The sequence below is a fragment of the Giraffa tippelskirchi genome, chromosome 4, assembly GCF_054371585.1.
Source record: "Giraffa tippelskirchi isolate mGirTip1 chromosome 4, T2T-mGirTip1v1.2.pri, whole genome shotgun sequence".
Lineage (NCBI taxonomy): Eukaryota > Metazoa > Chordata > Mammalia > Artiodactyla > Giraffidae > Giraffa > Giraffa tippelskirchi.
The window spans coordinates 176,025,797-176,041,960 of NC_137278.1; the positions used below are offsets into that span (position 1 = coordinate 176,025,797).

Below are 16,164 nucleotides of genomic sequence, written 5' to 3' on the forward strand. Positions count from 1 at the left end.
ATAATATTTGTTAATATCATAGCCAATCTTATCAGGGAAGTCATTATTTGTCTCTTCTCAGGGATAAACTACAAAGTCTGAATTCTTGGATTTGGATTCTAAACCACCTTGAAATATGCTTTTACAGCATCAAAGGCCATAATAACATACCTGTCTCTTCTCTGACTTGTGAAAATCTAGGTTCCCAAAGTGCCAGGGTATACATCAAGCCATGGCTGTATTCCCATGGCTCTCAGAAACTCTGTTCTGTTGCTACACATGTATTATCTCTCCAGTTTGACAGAAATCCTTGATAGGGAAGGCTGTTTCCTTTTTATTTTTGTATCCTCAGCAATTTGAGCTGCGATAGGTGATATGTGTACAATGTGTGTTTGTTGAGTGAACGAAGCATACAAATAATCTTCTTGTACCTGCACCCCTTTGGGATTAGCATATACACACTGCTGCTGCTGCTGCTGCTAAGTCGCTTCAGTTGTGTCCGACTCTGTAAGACCCCATAGATGGCAGCCCACCAGGCTCCCCCGTCCCTGGGATTCTCCAGGCAAGAACACTGGAGTGGGGTTGCCATTTCCTTCCCCAATGCATGAAAGTGAACAGTGAAAGTGAAGTCGCTCAGTCGTGTCTGACTCTTAGCGACCCCATGTACTGCAGCCTACCAGGCTCCTCCATCCATGGGATTTTCCAGGCAAGAGTGCTGGAGTGGGGTGCCATTGCCTTCTCCTATATACATACTACTCTATGTAAAACAGATAGCCAACAAGGACCTACTATATAGCACAGGGAAATTCATTCAATGTTTTGTAATAACCTATAAAAGGTAAAGAATCTGAAAAAGAATATATATACCATATATATATTTTCAGATTCGTTACCCTATAGATATATATGACTCAATCACTGTGCTTACACCTAAAACTAACACAACATTGTAAATCAACTATACTTCAAGTAAAAAATAAACTAAATAAAATAAAAGCCTCAAAGTTTACATTATAAACTTTTGATGCCTTTACTTCAGCAACCAATTTCTTTTTGCTTCTCAGGACTATTTTATTTTTCATATAAGTGTTTTATTTAATTTGAGAGATGAAGTTGTCAGCAGGTATATTATGAATTTAAAGTAGAATTACTAGAATAGTGATGCCCATATGGACCACTTGTAGAACTTGTTTAAAAATCAGATTCCCAAGCCTCACACCTGAGTTTGGAACAACAGACTGGCTCCAAATCAGGAAAGGAGTACATCAAGGCTGTATGTTGTCACCCTGCTTATTTAACTTATAGGCAGAGTACATCATGCAAAATTCCGGGCTGGATGAAGCACAAGCTGGAATCAAGATTGCCGGGAGAAATATCAATAACCTCAGACATTCAGATGACACCACCCTTATGGCAGCAAGAGAAGAAGAACTAAAAGCCTCTTTATGAAAGTGAAAGAGGAGAGTGAAAAAGTTGTCTTAAAACTTAACATTCAGAAAACTAAGATCATGGCACCTGGTCCCATCACTTCATGGCAAATAGAAATTACAAGACACTAGCTCCTTGGAAGAAAAGCTATGACCAACCTAGATAGCATATTGAAAAGCAGAGACATAAGAGCAGATGAAAAGGTCCATCTAGTCGAAGCTATGGTTTTTCTTGTAGTCATGTATGAATTTGAGAGTTGGAATATAAAGAAAGCTGAGCGCCAAAGAATTGATGCTTTTGAACTGTGGTGTTGGAGAAGACTCTTCAGAGTCCCTTGGGCGGCAAGGAGATCCAACCAGTCCATCCTAAAGGAAATCAGTCCTGAATATTCATTGGAAGGACTGATGCTGAGGCTGAAACTCCAATACTTTGACCACCTGATGTGAAGACTGACTCATTGGAAAAGACCCTGATGCTGGGAAAGATTGAAGGTGGAAGGAGAAGGGGATGACAGAGGATGAGATGGCTGGGTGGCATCACTGACTAGATGGACATGAATTTGTTCAACCTCTGGAAGTTGGTGATGGACAGAGAGGCCTGGCGTGCTGCAGTCCATGGGGTCGCAAAAAGTCGGACATGACTGAGAGACTGAATTGAACTGAACACCTGAGTTTTTCATTTGAGTCTGTTAAAATATGCCAGATACCTCTCAGGAACCTCACATTTTATTTTGTTTCTCATCCTTAGAAGAATTAAAAACAGACTACAATTCCAAAATATATAAATTATCTTACTCAGGTAAACTATAAAGGAAAACTCAGCATACCATACTCAGCAGGGAAGATGGGCTTTAGAACATATCCCATCACAGGTAGAAATGTTTCTAAAAACAACATTGTTGACCTAACTGCAAAGAATGTCAAAACTAAAGTAGCTACAGAAAGAACATTGCTGTGTTTCTGCAAATGGAGAAACAAAACCTTAATAGTCTCTGTGTTTATCTTCTGCTCAAGATAAAGACATTCTTTTATGAGTTTAACACTCAAATACTTCATATGCCAACCAGAGATATTCACTCTTCAGGGAAAATGAAGATTTTCTGCCAGAATGTGATGGAAAGAAATTGGAATAAATCACTATAAAAACAATCAACTTTATTGCAAGTTTCTCTAAGGTTTCTGATATTACAATACTTAAAACATAATAACTTGTTTAAAATTTAAACCTTTAAAATAAATGTAATCCTGAGAGAGGGTTCCACTTTTCAGAAGAAAAAAAAACAGATATCACCCCGATATTTTAAAACTAAAAATTCTGACTATTTTTTTTATTTGGAAACAAAATAACCAGTATCAAAGTCTGAAAAGTAGAACCTTGACAATATTTTCTGAGGAGAATGTAAATTAGGTTGGCAAAGGTAATAAGACCTGACAAATCCACTCTAAGGAAAAAAAAAAAAGGAAACCCATTTTATTGACTTAGCAAAGTATACCAGTAAAAAAGTATAGCAATTTGTGGCTATTATTCTGTCCTTGTGTTATGTCTTAAACAGAGTAGATGTTAATTGCCCTTGGAAACTAAATGCAACATAAAAATTCCTAGGAAAAGACATTTTTTTCTGTAGTCAAGAAAATGATGCTCTTTTAGATGTTTCCTTGGCTGACACTAAAAGGTCTTATTTCATAGTGTTTTTGAAAAATTGATTGTTTAATAAAGCAATCTGCACAGATAAAACTGCCTGAAGACAACCAGTCATAATATCCCTGTATAAAAGGCAAAAAACAAAAAGGATAATGCAGAATGTCTTGGAGCAAATGTTATATAAATACATAGAGTATCTACTCAACAGAGAATCAATTGTGAAATAATTTCTACTACTTCTTACTCATAATTTAAAATTATCCATTCATTCTTCATTAGCCCTGAAAAGATGAAAGGGAGAATGCATGTTAATTATCAGGATTTAAATAGATATTAAGAAACTACCATATCTGAGATAATAGATAAACCATTATCCATTTATATTGACAATGTTTTGTTTCAGAGATCCTCATTATAACATTTCTATTTCTTCTCTAAATTCTCTTCTTAAACTTTTCTATATTAGCTTCTTTTTAATATTGCCAATCAAAATGCCTTCAACTCTTACCAAACAAGAGGCCAAGTCTGTTGACAAAAACCAGATGATCAGAATTTATAACAATTACAGCACAGAGAGTGCTCTGAAGAAACCTGGGTACCTCCACACTCTAAGAGATCTTGCAGTCTTCACCAAGATAGAAAAAATAATTTTCTTATAAAAGAGGAAGTGGTATTTGCTTTAAATTTTATTTTCTAATCTTATTTTGTAAAGATCTAAGAAAAATAAGTTTTCAAAAATAAGTCAGCATCTTATGTTCTTTCAAATAAACCATTTCACCATGGTTTTGTATGGAGCTCTGCAAAGTTACCTCTCCCATCTTCCCAAATTTAGCCATTTTTCCTCTAAAATTATTTAGATACTCTGTATTATTATTCAAAATATCCCTTTAGAAGAAGGATATTCTGGCTCCAAACCAGAATGCAACTAAGACTAAAGTGATTTCAAAATGAAATGAAAAAAATGTAAAAACTAGACTTATACACAAACTCTCTGACAAGATAGGCAGAGAATAAATGTTTATTCCACAATTTGCTGTTGTTTAGTTGCTGAGTCATGTCCAACTCTTTTGTGACTCCATGAACTGTAGCCCACAAGGTTCCTCTATCTATGGGATTCCTGGGGAAGAATACTGGAGTGGGTTGCCATTTCCTTCTCCAGGGGATCTACCCAACCCAGGGATAGAACATGTGTCTCCTACACTGGCAGGCGGATTCCTTACTATTTAGCCACCAAGGAAGCCCAACAAAATCTAAATGATTTTGAATGTATTAGAATTTCATTTTGGAAAAAACTCACCACTTGAGTTCCCAAAATAATTTGGAAAAGTTTAAATCTTTTTCTGTAGCAATATTTGCATATGAACTTTTGCTAATGAACACCTTACAGCTACTTTAGTAAAAAAGATCTTGCTTTGGTACTTTCCAAACCTACACTATTAGAAGTGAAAAGAGCCACCATTTAAATCCTGAAGATAATTACTGAATGTCTTCATAAATAATAAATGAAGCAAGTACAGAGTTATCTATGTGTTTTGAGAACAGGACTTCTAATCACCCTTTCTCCAAATTCCTTTACTCTGAGTCAAAACTCACAGAGGAAACCATACAATAAAATCAGAAGTATCTCTAATACCTGTTAAATTTACTAAACAAGGAGGCCATTAGACTGAGGTGGCTTTAATGGTTTAGTAACCTGCATAAGCAAATCAAAACTTTAGCCTGTAATTTTAGCCTGTAACTTTAGCCTCCAAATTAAAACAAAACAAAACTGGGACTTCCCTGGTGGTCCAGTGGCTAAGACTGTGCTCCCAATACAGGGGACCTGGGTCGATCCCTGGTTAGGGAACTAGGTCCCTCATGCTGCAACTAAGATCCAGCGCAGCCTAATTAATTAATTTTTTAAAAAGCAAAACCTAAGCACAATCATGGGCTTCCCAAATGGCGCTAGTGGTAAAGAACCCATCTGCCAGTGCAGGAAACATAAGAGATGTAGGTTCAATCCCAGGGTAGGGAAGATCCCCTGAAGAAGGGAATGGCAACCCACTTCAGTATTCTTACCTGGAGAATTCCATGGACAGAGGAGCCTGGTGGGCTACAGTCCACGAGGTCTCACAGAGTCCAACAGGACTGACACAACTTAGCACGCACACATAAGGACAACCAATCACAGTCAACTAGGCTCTCTCCAATAATGCAACTGCGCAAGCTACAGCCAATCAAATAATATTCTTGCTTTGTTTCCACCTCTTCTCTATCAAAGTCTTCCCTCTAACCTCTGTTAACAGAAGGTTTCTAATCTCTTATGCTTTGGTGCTGCCTCATTCTTGAAAGTGGTTTTCACTCAAATAAACTCTTGAAAGTCTTAATATGCCTCAGTTTCTCTTTTAACACTTCTCAGTGAAAGTATCATTGAACCAAAGGAATAAATGGGTCACTAACATTTATTGAGACTAGTACTCCACTATGCTAGACTAGAGAATCCCATGGACAGAGGAACTCGGAGGGCTACAGTCCATAAGGTTGCAAGCAGTAGAACATGACTGAAGTGACTTAGCATGCCCAACAGTTGCAGAAAATGTCCCACATGGCATGCAATTATTTTATGTAATCCTTACAATAACTACATGAGGTGACTAATGAAGCCTCTCCTCTCAGGGAGTTTATGTAACCTATGCCAGTCTGATGGCAAGACAAGAACAGGAATTTGGACCCAGGAATTCTGTCATCAGAGCTTGTTTCCTTCTGCACAAAACTAGTGAGAGGCCCTTAAATACATATGCTCAGGGAAAAGAGTGTGCATCTTCACCCCTATAAGTTGTTCAGTTTGAAAATAAAGAAAACTGGAATTATTTTTGGAGTTCACTCAAGCTGAGGCCTTGAGTGCACTCAAGCTGACAACTTCTGAGCAAAGCTGTGGTGGCCCCATTCCAGAGAAAGCATGATTGCTTCCTTAACTCTTGCTGGTTATCTTAAAATTTCCACATCAGCCTTTGTTCTCCATTCCGATTAGACAGCCAGAAAGGCCAGAGTCCTGTATAAGTTCTGCTGGTTATCTTAAAATTTCCACATCAGCCTTTGTTCTCCATTCCGATTAGACAGCCAGAAAGGCCAGAGTCCTGTATAAGTTCTAACTGGCACTATTATAGAGCAGTCCAAAGAGCCCCTCCATCCAATTTTCCCACTGGGAAAAATTTATGCTAATTGTTTAGAGTAAAATATAACTGGAGCTGTCCTACAGCCCTGAACTTTGACTAACAACAGCAATAACAATAATAGCCAGGACCTTCTGTGCTAAGCCTTCTGGTAAGGGTTCCATGTGTATTATCCTACTTATTCCTACAACAACTGTTTGAGGCAAGCATGATTATTACAAATGAGAAAACTGAGGCTCAGAGAGGATAAGCAACTAGTCTGAAAGTGTTTTTTATTTACAAAGTTAACTGACTACAAGTTAATTAGCATTACTTTTATATCCCTTTACTTCAAAAAAGAACATGAGTCAATTAAACACACAGTAGTGACCTTTCAGCTAGTCTATACAATCATATGTCTTTCATACTATTGTACTAATTTCACTTTGCAATTTAAATGTGCTATTAATATCTTTTTTAAAACACTGCCGAAGTCTAACAAATCATTACTTTGGTATGTATACACTTAGAATATGTCCCATGGAGAAGCCAGTTGAAGCAAGTATGTTGGCAAAATATTTAAAGAATGAATGTCCCAGTTCAATTCCCCCATGCCCAGTGAAATACAACAAGCAGCCTTTAGAACGCTTTGAAGTTGCTTATTTAATGAAAACACATGCACACAAACACACACACACATACACACAAACGCACACTAATTGTCAGGCATGAGATGGAATGATTAACCTCTGCTCTCCTGAGTATGCAAATTAAAGTTTTAAATTGATTTTTCCAGGCAAATTCAATAAAATAACCAAATGCACCTGAAATATCATATCCCTCCCTAGAGCTCTCAAGTTCCTTGCTACTGTAGTCTATGTTTGAACCCCATATAAAAACTCTTAGGCTATCAATCTCCACCAGACATGCTGAAGCGACACTTGTAATGTGCACACTCAGGGCAGAATAGAATTTCAGAGATCAGCAACAACCACCTCCACCCAATCCCATCGGTCCCTGGCCTCCACAAAAGTTCAGCAATTCATGTCATGCAGTCATAGCGAAAAGGAATTTTTCTTCATTCAAACATTTAAATAACTCACAACCATTATTTGGCTTATACTTCACAGCCCCAGGTGAACCAAGTCATCATTTTTAAGCAATTTAGAACATTGCAGATTTATTGATTCTACTTCACAGGAAGTAATTGATTTCTTATGATAAATGAGTTCTAGTGAAGACCATGGAAAAGTGAAAATGAAATAAAAGAACCAGTCTGTTGCCCCAAGGCTCATTTAGCTTGTCACTCCTACTAATACTTTGGCCACCTGATGCGAAGAGCTGACTCACTGGAAAAGACCCTCATGCTGGGAAAGATTGAGGGCAGGAGAAGAAGGGGACAACAGAGGATGAGATGGCTGGATGGCATCATCGACTCGATGGACATGGGTTTGGGTGGACTCAGGGAGTTGGTGACAGACAGGGAGGCCTGGCATGCTGCAGTTCATGGGGTCGCAAGGAGTCGGACAGTACTGAGCGACTGAAGTGAACTGAACCGAACCTACTACTAACTTTAGCAATATCTGGGACTCTGTTCATTTCTTGTTTTCTTCTTACCTTTTGTCTTTTTTTTTTTCAGGCTTCAGGTTTCTCTTGGACAAAAAAGGAAGGTAAGAGTCGAGCTGAAAATGTAGCAGAAGAATTTAAATCAGGTCTAAGGAGCAATGGTATGGGCATCCACAGCATCCCATGACCCAACAGCCTCTCATCAGTGGAGATCTAAAAGCTCAGGACAGGAAGGTTCATTGCACTGTTATATCCATGTGACGCAGATCCAGCTCAGGCCAAGCTGACAGGAGGGCTCTGTGGGCAGGGCTCCCAGGAACTGCTGCAATCACCTGTGTATTGTGAAATGCAGATAATGCTTTCTTGTCCTAAAATACTGCCACTGCAGTCCTCCTCGGTGTGCCAGAGTTTGAGAAACATTAATTTGGTTATCTTACTGGTGATCGGGAACTGAATATCATGTAGCAATTTATTCACTCATCATTCATCCAACAAAACAAAATTAGTGGTGACTTGCTATCTAAAGTACTGCACTAGGTAGTAGAGAGAAAGAGCTCTAAATGTGAAGAATGAGCCAAAATACATGGACTTCCACAAACATATTAATATATCCTTCCACTGCCCCTTCACCCAACTCCCAGTTGTCTGTGTTTCCTTGGGGAAAAGGAGGGCTAGAGATTTCACAGAAACAGGAATGCACAGTGGTTAGGAGCACCATTCCAAAAGCTTTGTCACTTAGGTTCCAATTGCAACTCCGACATATTTTAATTAAGTAACTCTGGACATGTTTTGTAACTGCTTTGTGCTTTAGTTTCTCTGCCAGTAATCCTGGGATGAGGATGATATTATAATAGTACTTACAGCAGAAGATTGCAGTGAGGATTTGCATGATTAATTTACATAAATTATCCAGGGTAGTGTCTGGCAAATAGTTCGATACAAACACTACAAATATTCTCATCATTCTCTGAGTTTGATTGGATTTCCTGGATTTAACTTGGAACAAATTATCAGTGTGGGTACAGTCGTGCTAAAAGACTTCATGCTGATAAAGACCTTGATTCCACTCACCTACAATAGCATTATGAATGATAACAGAGCTTATCTCCCACAGATATAGAACTAGGACAGTAATTCTAGCATTCTAAATTGAGCCACGTGAGTGTGTGTGCTAAGTCACTTCAGTCATGTCCAACTCTTTGTGACTCCATGGATTGCAGCCCAGTAGGCTCCTCTGTCTATGGGATTCTCCAGCAAGAATACTGGAGTGTGGTGCCATGCCCCACTCCAGGGGATCTTCTCGACTCAGAGATCGAACCCCCATCTCTTATGTCTTCTGCATTGACAGGTGGGTTCTTTACCACTAATACCACCTGGGAAGCTCAAATTGGGCCATTGTTGTTGTTCTGAAGACAGTTGCTAAGTCAAGTTCGACACTTTGTGACCCATGAACTTGTAGCACACCAGCCTTCCCTGTCCTTTACTATCTCCCTGAATTTGCTAAAATTCACATCCACTGAGTCAGTGATACCATCCAAACATTTCATTCTCTGTCACCCCCTTCTCCTCTTGCCCTCAGTTTTTCCCAGCATCAGGGTCTTTTCCAATGAGTCGGTTCTTCACATCAGGTAGCCAAAGTACTGGAGCTTCAGCTTCAGCATCAGTCCCCCCAGTGAATATTCAGGGTTGATTTCCTTCAGGATGGACTGGTTTGATCTCCTTGCTGTCCAAAGGACTCTCGAATCTTCTCCAGTACCACAGTTTGAAAGAATCAATTCTTCAGTGCTCAGCCTTTGTTATGGTCCAACTGTCACATTCATACAGGACTACTGGAAAAACCATAGCTTGGACTATAAGGACTTTAGTTGGCAAAGTGATATCTCTGTTTTTTAATACGCTGTCTAGATTTGTCATAGCTGTTCTTCCAAGGAGCAAGTGTCTTTTAATTTTGTGGCTGCAATGGCCATCCACATTGATTTTGGAGCCCAAGAAAATAAAATCTGCCACTGTTTCCACATTTTCCCCATCTATTTGTCATGAAGTGATGGGACCGAATGCCATGATCTTTGTTTTCTGAATGTTGAGTTTTAAGCCAGCTTTTTCACACTCTCCTTTTTCACCTTCATCAAGAGGTTCTTTAGCTTCTCTTCATTTTTTTGTCATAAGGGCAGTATCATCTGGATATTTGAGACTGTTGATATTTCTCCCTGCAATCCTGATTCCAGCTTGTGATTCAGACAGCCTGGCATGTCACATGATATACTCTGCATATAAGTTAAATAAGCAGGGTGAAAATATACAGCCTTGATGTACTCCTTTCCCAATTTGGAACCAGATTGTTGTCCCATGTCTAGTGCTAACTGTTGCTTTTTATCCTGCATACAGGTTTCTCAGGAGGCAGACAATGTAATCTGGTATTTCTATCTCATTAAGAATGTTCACAGTTTGTTGTGATCCACACAGTCAAAGGTCTTAGCACAGTCAATGAAGTACAAGTAGATGTTTTTTTGGAATTCCATTGCTTTTTCTATGATCCAGTGTATTGTGGCAATTTATCTCTGGTTCCTCTGCCTTTTCTAAATCCAGCTTATACATCTGGAAGTTTTTGGTTGATGCAGTGTTAAGCCTATCTTGAAGGATTTTGAGCATAATCTTGCTAGCATGTGAAATGAGTGCAATTTGAACATTCTTTGGCATTGCCTTTCTTTGGGATTGGAATGAAAACTGACCTTTTCCAGTTCTGTGGTCACTGCCGAGTTTTTCCAAATTTGCTGGCATAATGAGTGAAGCACTTTCAAAGCATCATCTTTTAGGATTTGAAGTAGCTCAGTTGGAATTCCATCATATCCACTAGCTCCATTTGTAATGATACTTTCTAAGGCCCACTTGACTTCACACTCCAGGATGTTGGCTCTAGATGAGTGATCACACCATCGGCTATCTGAGCCATTAAGACCTTTTTTGTACAGTTCTTCTGTGTATTCTTGCCACCTTTTCTTAATCTCTTCTGCTTCTGTTAGGTACTTGCCATTTTGTCCTTTATTATGCCTATCTTTGCATGAAATGTTCCCTTGGTATCTCTCATTTTCTTAAAGAAATCTCTACTCTTTCCCATTCAATTGTTTTCCTTCATTTCTTTGCATTATTGACTTAAGGCTTTCTTATCTCTCCTTGCTATTCTCTGGAACTCTGCATTCAGCTGGGTATATCTTTCCCTTTCTCCTTTGCCTTTTGCTTCTCTTCTTTTCACAGCTATTTGTAAGGCCTCCTCAAACAACCCCTTTGCCTTCTTGCATTTGTTTTTCTTGGGGATGGTTTGGTCACCACCTCCTGTACAATGTTATGAACCTCCATCCACAGTTCTTCAGGCACTATCTCTATCAGATATAGTCCCTTGAATCTATTTGTCACTTCCACTGTATAATCATAAGAGATTTGACTTAGTTCATACCTAAATGGCCTAGTGGGCTTCCCTACTTTTTTTAATTTGAGCCTTAATTTTGCAATAAGGAGCTGATAATCTGAGCCACAGTCAGATCATCAGCCATATTAGTGAGTAAATCCGAATGTAGAAAGGTTCTGGTCACAAAGACTCCCTTCTTGACCAAACTTTAGTCAGGCTCCTTTGAGCCCTCTTCTTGATAACGTCTCAACCTTGACCTGATGAATCCATCTTTGGAAAAGAACTCTCCTTAGTCAGTTTATTAAGAATCCTTCCCACTCTTGAGAGCCAATCAAGTTCCTCTTCCTCCACCTTGGTATCTAACCAAGTTCCTTTCCTCATCCCCACCTTAATATCATAAATATCTTAAGGAGCTCCTCTTAGTAATCTGCCATGCTCTCCCTCATCCTGTCACCAGCTTTAAGTCCTACTCATCCCTGGTTGTACTTGGAGTTGAGTTCAACCTCTCCCGCTATCTCAACAGTCTGGAATAAAGTCTTCCTTGCCATTTTTAACAAGTATCAGGATAACTTCTGCTTAACAATGGAATGAAATATTACTATGGTTGACTTCTGTACTGTGCTGAGCCCATCTTTGCATGAAATGTTCCCTTGGTATCTCTAATTTTATTGAAGAGATATCTAGTCTCTCAATAAAGGACAGAAACAGTATGTACCTAACAGAAGCAGCAGATATTGAGAAGAGGTGGCAAGAATACACAGAAGAACTGTACAAAAAAGATCTCATGACCAAAAAAATCAAGTCTGACATTGTTTCCACTGTTTCCCCATTTATCTGCCATGAAGTGATGGGACCAGATGCCATGAACTTGTTTTCTGAATGTTGAGCTTTAAGCCAACTTTTTCACTCTCCTCTTTCACCTTCATCAAGAGGCTCTTTAGTTCTTCTTCACTTTCTGCCATGAGGTTGGTATCATCTGCATATCCGAGGTTATTGATATTTCTCCCGGCAATCTTGATTCCAGCTTGTGCTTCCTCTAGCGCAGTGTTTCTCATGGTGTACTCTGCATATAAGTTAAATAAGCAGGGTGACAATATACAGCCTTGATGTACTCCTTTTCCTATTTGGAACCAGTCTGCTGTTCCATGTCCAGTTCTAACTGTTGCTTCCTGACCTGCATACAGGTTTCTCAAGAGGCAGGTCAGATGGTCTGGTATGCCCATCTCTTTCAGAATTTTCCACAGTTTATTGTGATCCACACAGTCAAAGGCTTTGGCATAGTCAATAAAGCAGAGGTAGATGGTTTTCTGGAACTCTCTTGCTTTTTCGATGATCCAGCAGATGTTGGCAATTTGATCTCTGGTTCCTCTGCCTTTTCTAAAACCAGCTTAAACATCTAGAAGTTCACAGTTCCCATATTGCTGAAGCCTGGCTTGGAGAACCTTAAGCACAACATATATATTAGGAACTATTTTCAAAAAATTATTTTCTCATCTTCATGGTATGAGCTAATTTATAGAGGATGTAGATACTGTTCTAGGTGCCGAGGTGTACAGTGAACTATATAAAGTCTCTGTTTTCATGGATCATATCTTGTATCAAAATTGCCTTGTTGTAATAATACTAGTAGTACATGATTATAGAAAGTATGAAGGAAAAAGTAAATGCCACATAAGTTACAGTGTTTGGTGTTGTCTCATTTGCTTCAGGAAATTTTTTCCCAAGAGATATTTTAACAATTTACAATACCAACTACCATGTAGCTTTTATTTTACATAACAAACATTTATTTAGAATTTACTTTGTGCCTGATACTGTTCTAAGTGATTAATAATATTAACCCATTTAATTTCTCGTATGAGCCCTGTGTGTGCTAAATTGCTTCAGTCATGTCTGACTCTCTGCAACCCTATGAACTGTAGCATACAAGTGTCCTCTGTCCATGGGATTCTTCTGGCAAGAACACTGGAGTGTGTTGTCATTTCTTCCTCCAGGGCACCTTCCCAACCCAGAAATCGAAGCCAAGTCTCCTGCGGCAGGCTCTTTCCTTCTAGTTCCACCTGGAAAGCATTTGGTAGGTAATAGTGGTAATCTTGGATATAAATTCATTGTTTCTGAGGAGGAGTCAGTTGTTTTTCTTACTGTGTTTTTCCTGAATATAACTTTTCTCCCTTACAGCTGCTTTTTAACATTTTTCTCTTTATCCTTGTTTTCCAGCAATTTTCTAGATGTCATTTTTTTTTTTAATTCATCCCTTTTGGGGATCTGAAAATAGATAAGGGCTGGACACAAATTTGAGGGTCAAATGCATGTGGAATAGAATAAACAGATAACTTTGCAAGTGATAGTAAAGAATGCAGAAGAGAAGAGAGCACCTGAGTAACTCTATGTGTAAAACATAAAAAATGAGTCAGAGAAAAATCAGCTAGAGAAGTAAAAGAAGAAATGAAGAGTAGAGGTCACAATCATGAAGAGGAACTATTAAAGACAGTGGTGATCAGTGGCAAACAGAATAGGCAGGTCAGCAAGAATGAGTACTGGAAAGTGGTTACTAGAATTAGCAATGACTACTTTTTTCTTCAAGAGAATGAATTTGTTTTATTTTTAGGGCAGAGGTAGAAGTAGAAGTCAGATTTTTAAGTATTTGCCTTATAACTGATTCAGGTTCAGATTCATATTTTTTATTGGTGGTATCTTGATGAGTATGTATTTATTTCCAATAAACAGATTTCTAAGCATACTTCGGGAATTTCTAACTATTATATTCTTTCAGTGGTTAACCAAATACCACTAATACAGAGGGTATGTTAACCACAGATCTGTAGTTAAAAAACATTTTCTACTTAGATCAAGTGAAGTCTTGATAAGTACTCCAGGTTTCTGTTAGAGCCAGGCACCTTCAAACAAGTAGAAAGATGGTTCTGGGATCACATTGGCAGGTAAACTGTATCTTGGACATTCTCATGCCCTTTCTGGTGCCCACTTCCTTTCATTTTTATACCTCTAAGTCTTCCCCCATTATCACTCAGACTTTTTTATTCTTTTTTTCCCAAGACATGCTAAGGCTGATAATTTTCTACTTTTCCCAATACAATATTGTCCCTATTCATCACTGCATTGATTATAATAAGGGAAAAAAACTACGAAAAATCTGACAATAAAATAAAGAATAAAGAACAGAAGAATAAAGAAATTAGTTTAGCCATGTAATAAAATTTTATGAGGTTAAGAAATGGCTGGACTACAGAAAACAGTATGGAGGATCCTCAAAAAATTAAAAATAGAACTACCATATGATCCAGCAATTGCAGTTCTAGGAATATATCCAAAGGTAATGAAAACACTAACCCCAAAAGACACCTGAACACTATCTGCATTGTAGTGTTATTTACAATAGCCAGGTCATGGAAACAACCTGTGTCTATTGACAGATGAATGGACAAAAACAATATGGCATGTGTATATAAAATGGAATGTTATGCCATTACTTATTTAATTCTACAAAAATAATGAAATCTTACTATTTGCAAGGACACAGATGGATCCTGAAGGCATTATGCTAAAGTGAAATCAGATAGAGAAAGACAAAATAATATATGATCTCACTTATGTATAGAAAAAGAGTTAAAAACTCATGGAAAAAGAGATCAGACTTGTGGTTATTAATGGTGAGGACTGGGGATAGGGGCATTGGAGGAAGGTATAAATAATGCAAACTTCCAGTTATAAGATAATTAAGTTCTAGGGATATAATGTACTATGTGATGACTAGAGCTAACATTGGTGTACAATATATAGGAAAGTTCTTAAGAGAGTAAATCTTGAGTTCTTGTCACGAGGTTTTCCCTTCATTCTCTTCTTTCTTTTCTTTTCACGTATCTATATTAGAAGATGGATGTTAATGGGACCTATTTTAATAATCATTTCACAATTTATGTAAATCAAACCATCATGTTGTAACACCTTAAACTTATACAGTCAATTATGTCAATTACTTCTTAATACAACTGGAAAAATGGCTGGGCATAATTAACACAAAAAAGTCAATGTATTAAGTGAAAAATACATCTGACCTGCATTCTGGTTCATAAAATAAAAAACATACTTATAGCAACAGTAGAATAGGATATTTAAGATTGGATTTACCTGAAACTAACACATGGTCACAAGCACCATGTAAAACAGTCTGGGACAGGGAGTTCCATATTATTGCAAAATATACAACCATTCAAGCAATATGCTGTAGTAATTGGCTACCAAATGTCTATGTATGAGTCACTTTTCATTTCTCTGTCCTTTGAGTGATTTATAGGGAATGTCATATCCCAATACAAAGTTTGGATTTTCCATTAGGAAATTTAAAAACAAAATCACACTGGTATTTTTCTTTCACTAGCAAAGTTTAGTAGCTCTTCTAACAAAGGCATAATGTGAAACCCTTGATCAGTGTTCATTATCATTATATGGGCTATACTCTTGGTTGATTAATCTGATTTCATTATATGTCATTAAAATGAAAACCTTCTAAACTGTCTTATAATGTTTGATGACATTTAAACAGAAAACTGAAGATTTAGTTATGCTTCATTTAAAAAGAAAAACTAACATGAAACTGTTCCTCATGAAAATGACCATAGTTAAATTAATTTGACAATAAGGTAACTAAGAGAGCCAAAGCATATCAAATAGAGAGTTCAAGCTATTCAAAATATTTCTTATGAAACACAACTTATTGAAATATTGATTTTTCTTGATATATATAGCATTCACATCTCCATCAAGATGCTGTCAAAGTTAGTTTTCCTCTAACTTGTGTAGCACTTTGTAAATATATCTCATCAGTCTTTAACATCCCTGCAAGTCGAGGAAAAAATGTTTCTTCATTCAATATACAGAACATCTAGCACAAGAGATAGAGTCAATTATTTTATAAGATTGAATTATTCATTTGGAAAATGGAGATAGAATGCAGTTCACACTCTTTCCTCCTTGACATAAAGTTATAGTTTGGGATTG

The 16,164-nt window shown here is 37.7% G+C and overlaps 1 protein-coding gene and 1 pseudogene across 5 annotated transcripts in view; one reads left to right on the forward strand and one right to left on the reverse strand.

Moving 5' to 3' along the window:
• Nucleotides 1-16,164, reverse strand: part of FAR2 (fatty acyl-CoA reductase 2) — a 168,598-nt gene that overhangs the window by 77,017 nt on the left and 75,417 nt on the right. The gene's annotated exons all lie outside the window — the stretch shown is intronic.
• The window catches only part of LOC145545699 (large ribosomal subunit protein eL32 pseudogene), a 29,536-nt pseudogene continuing 16,911 nt past the window's right edge, over nt 3,540-16,164 (forward strand).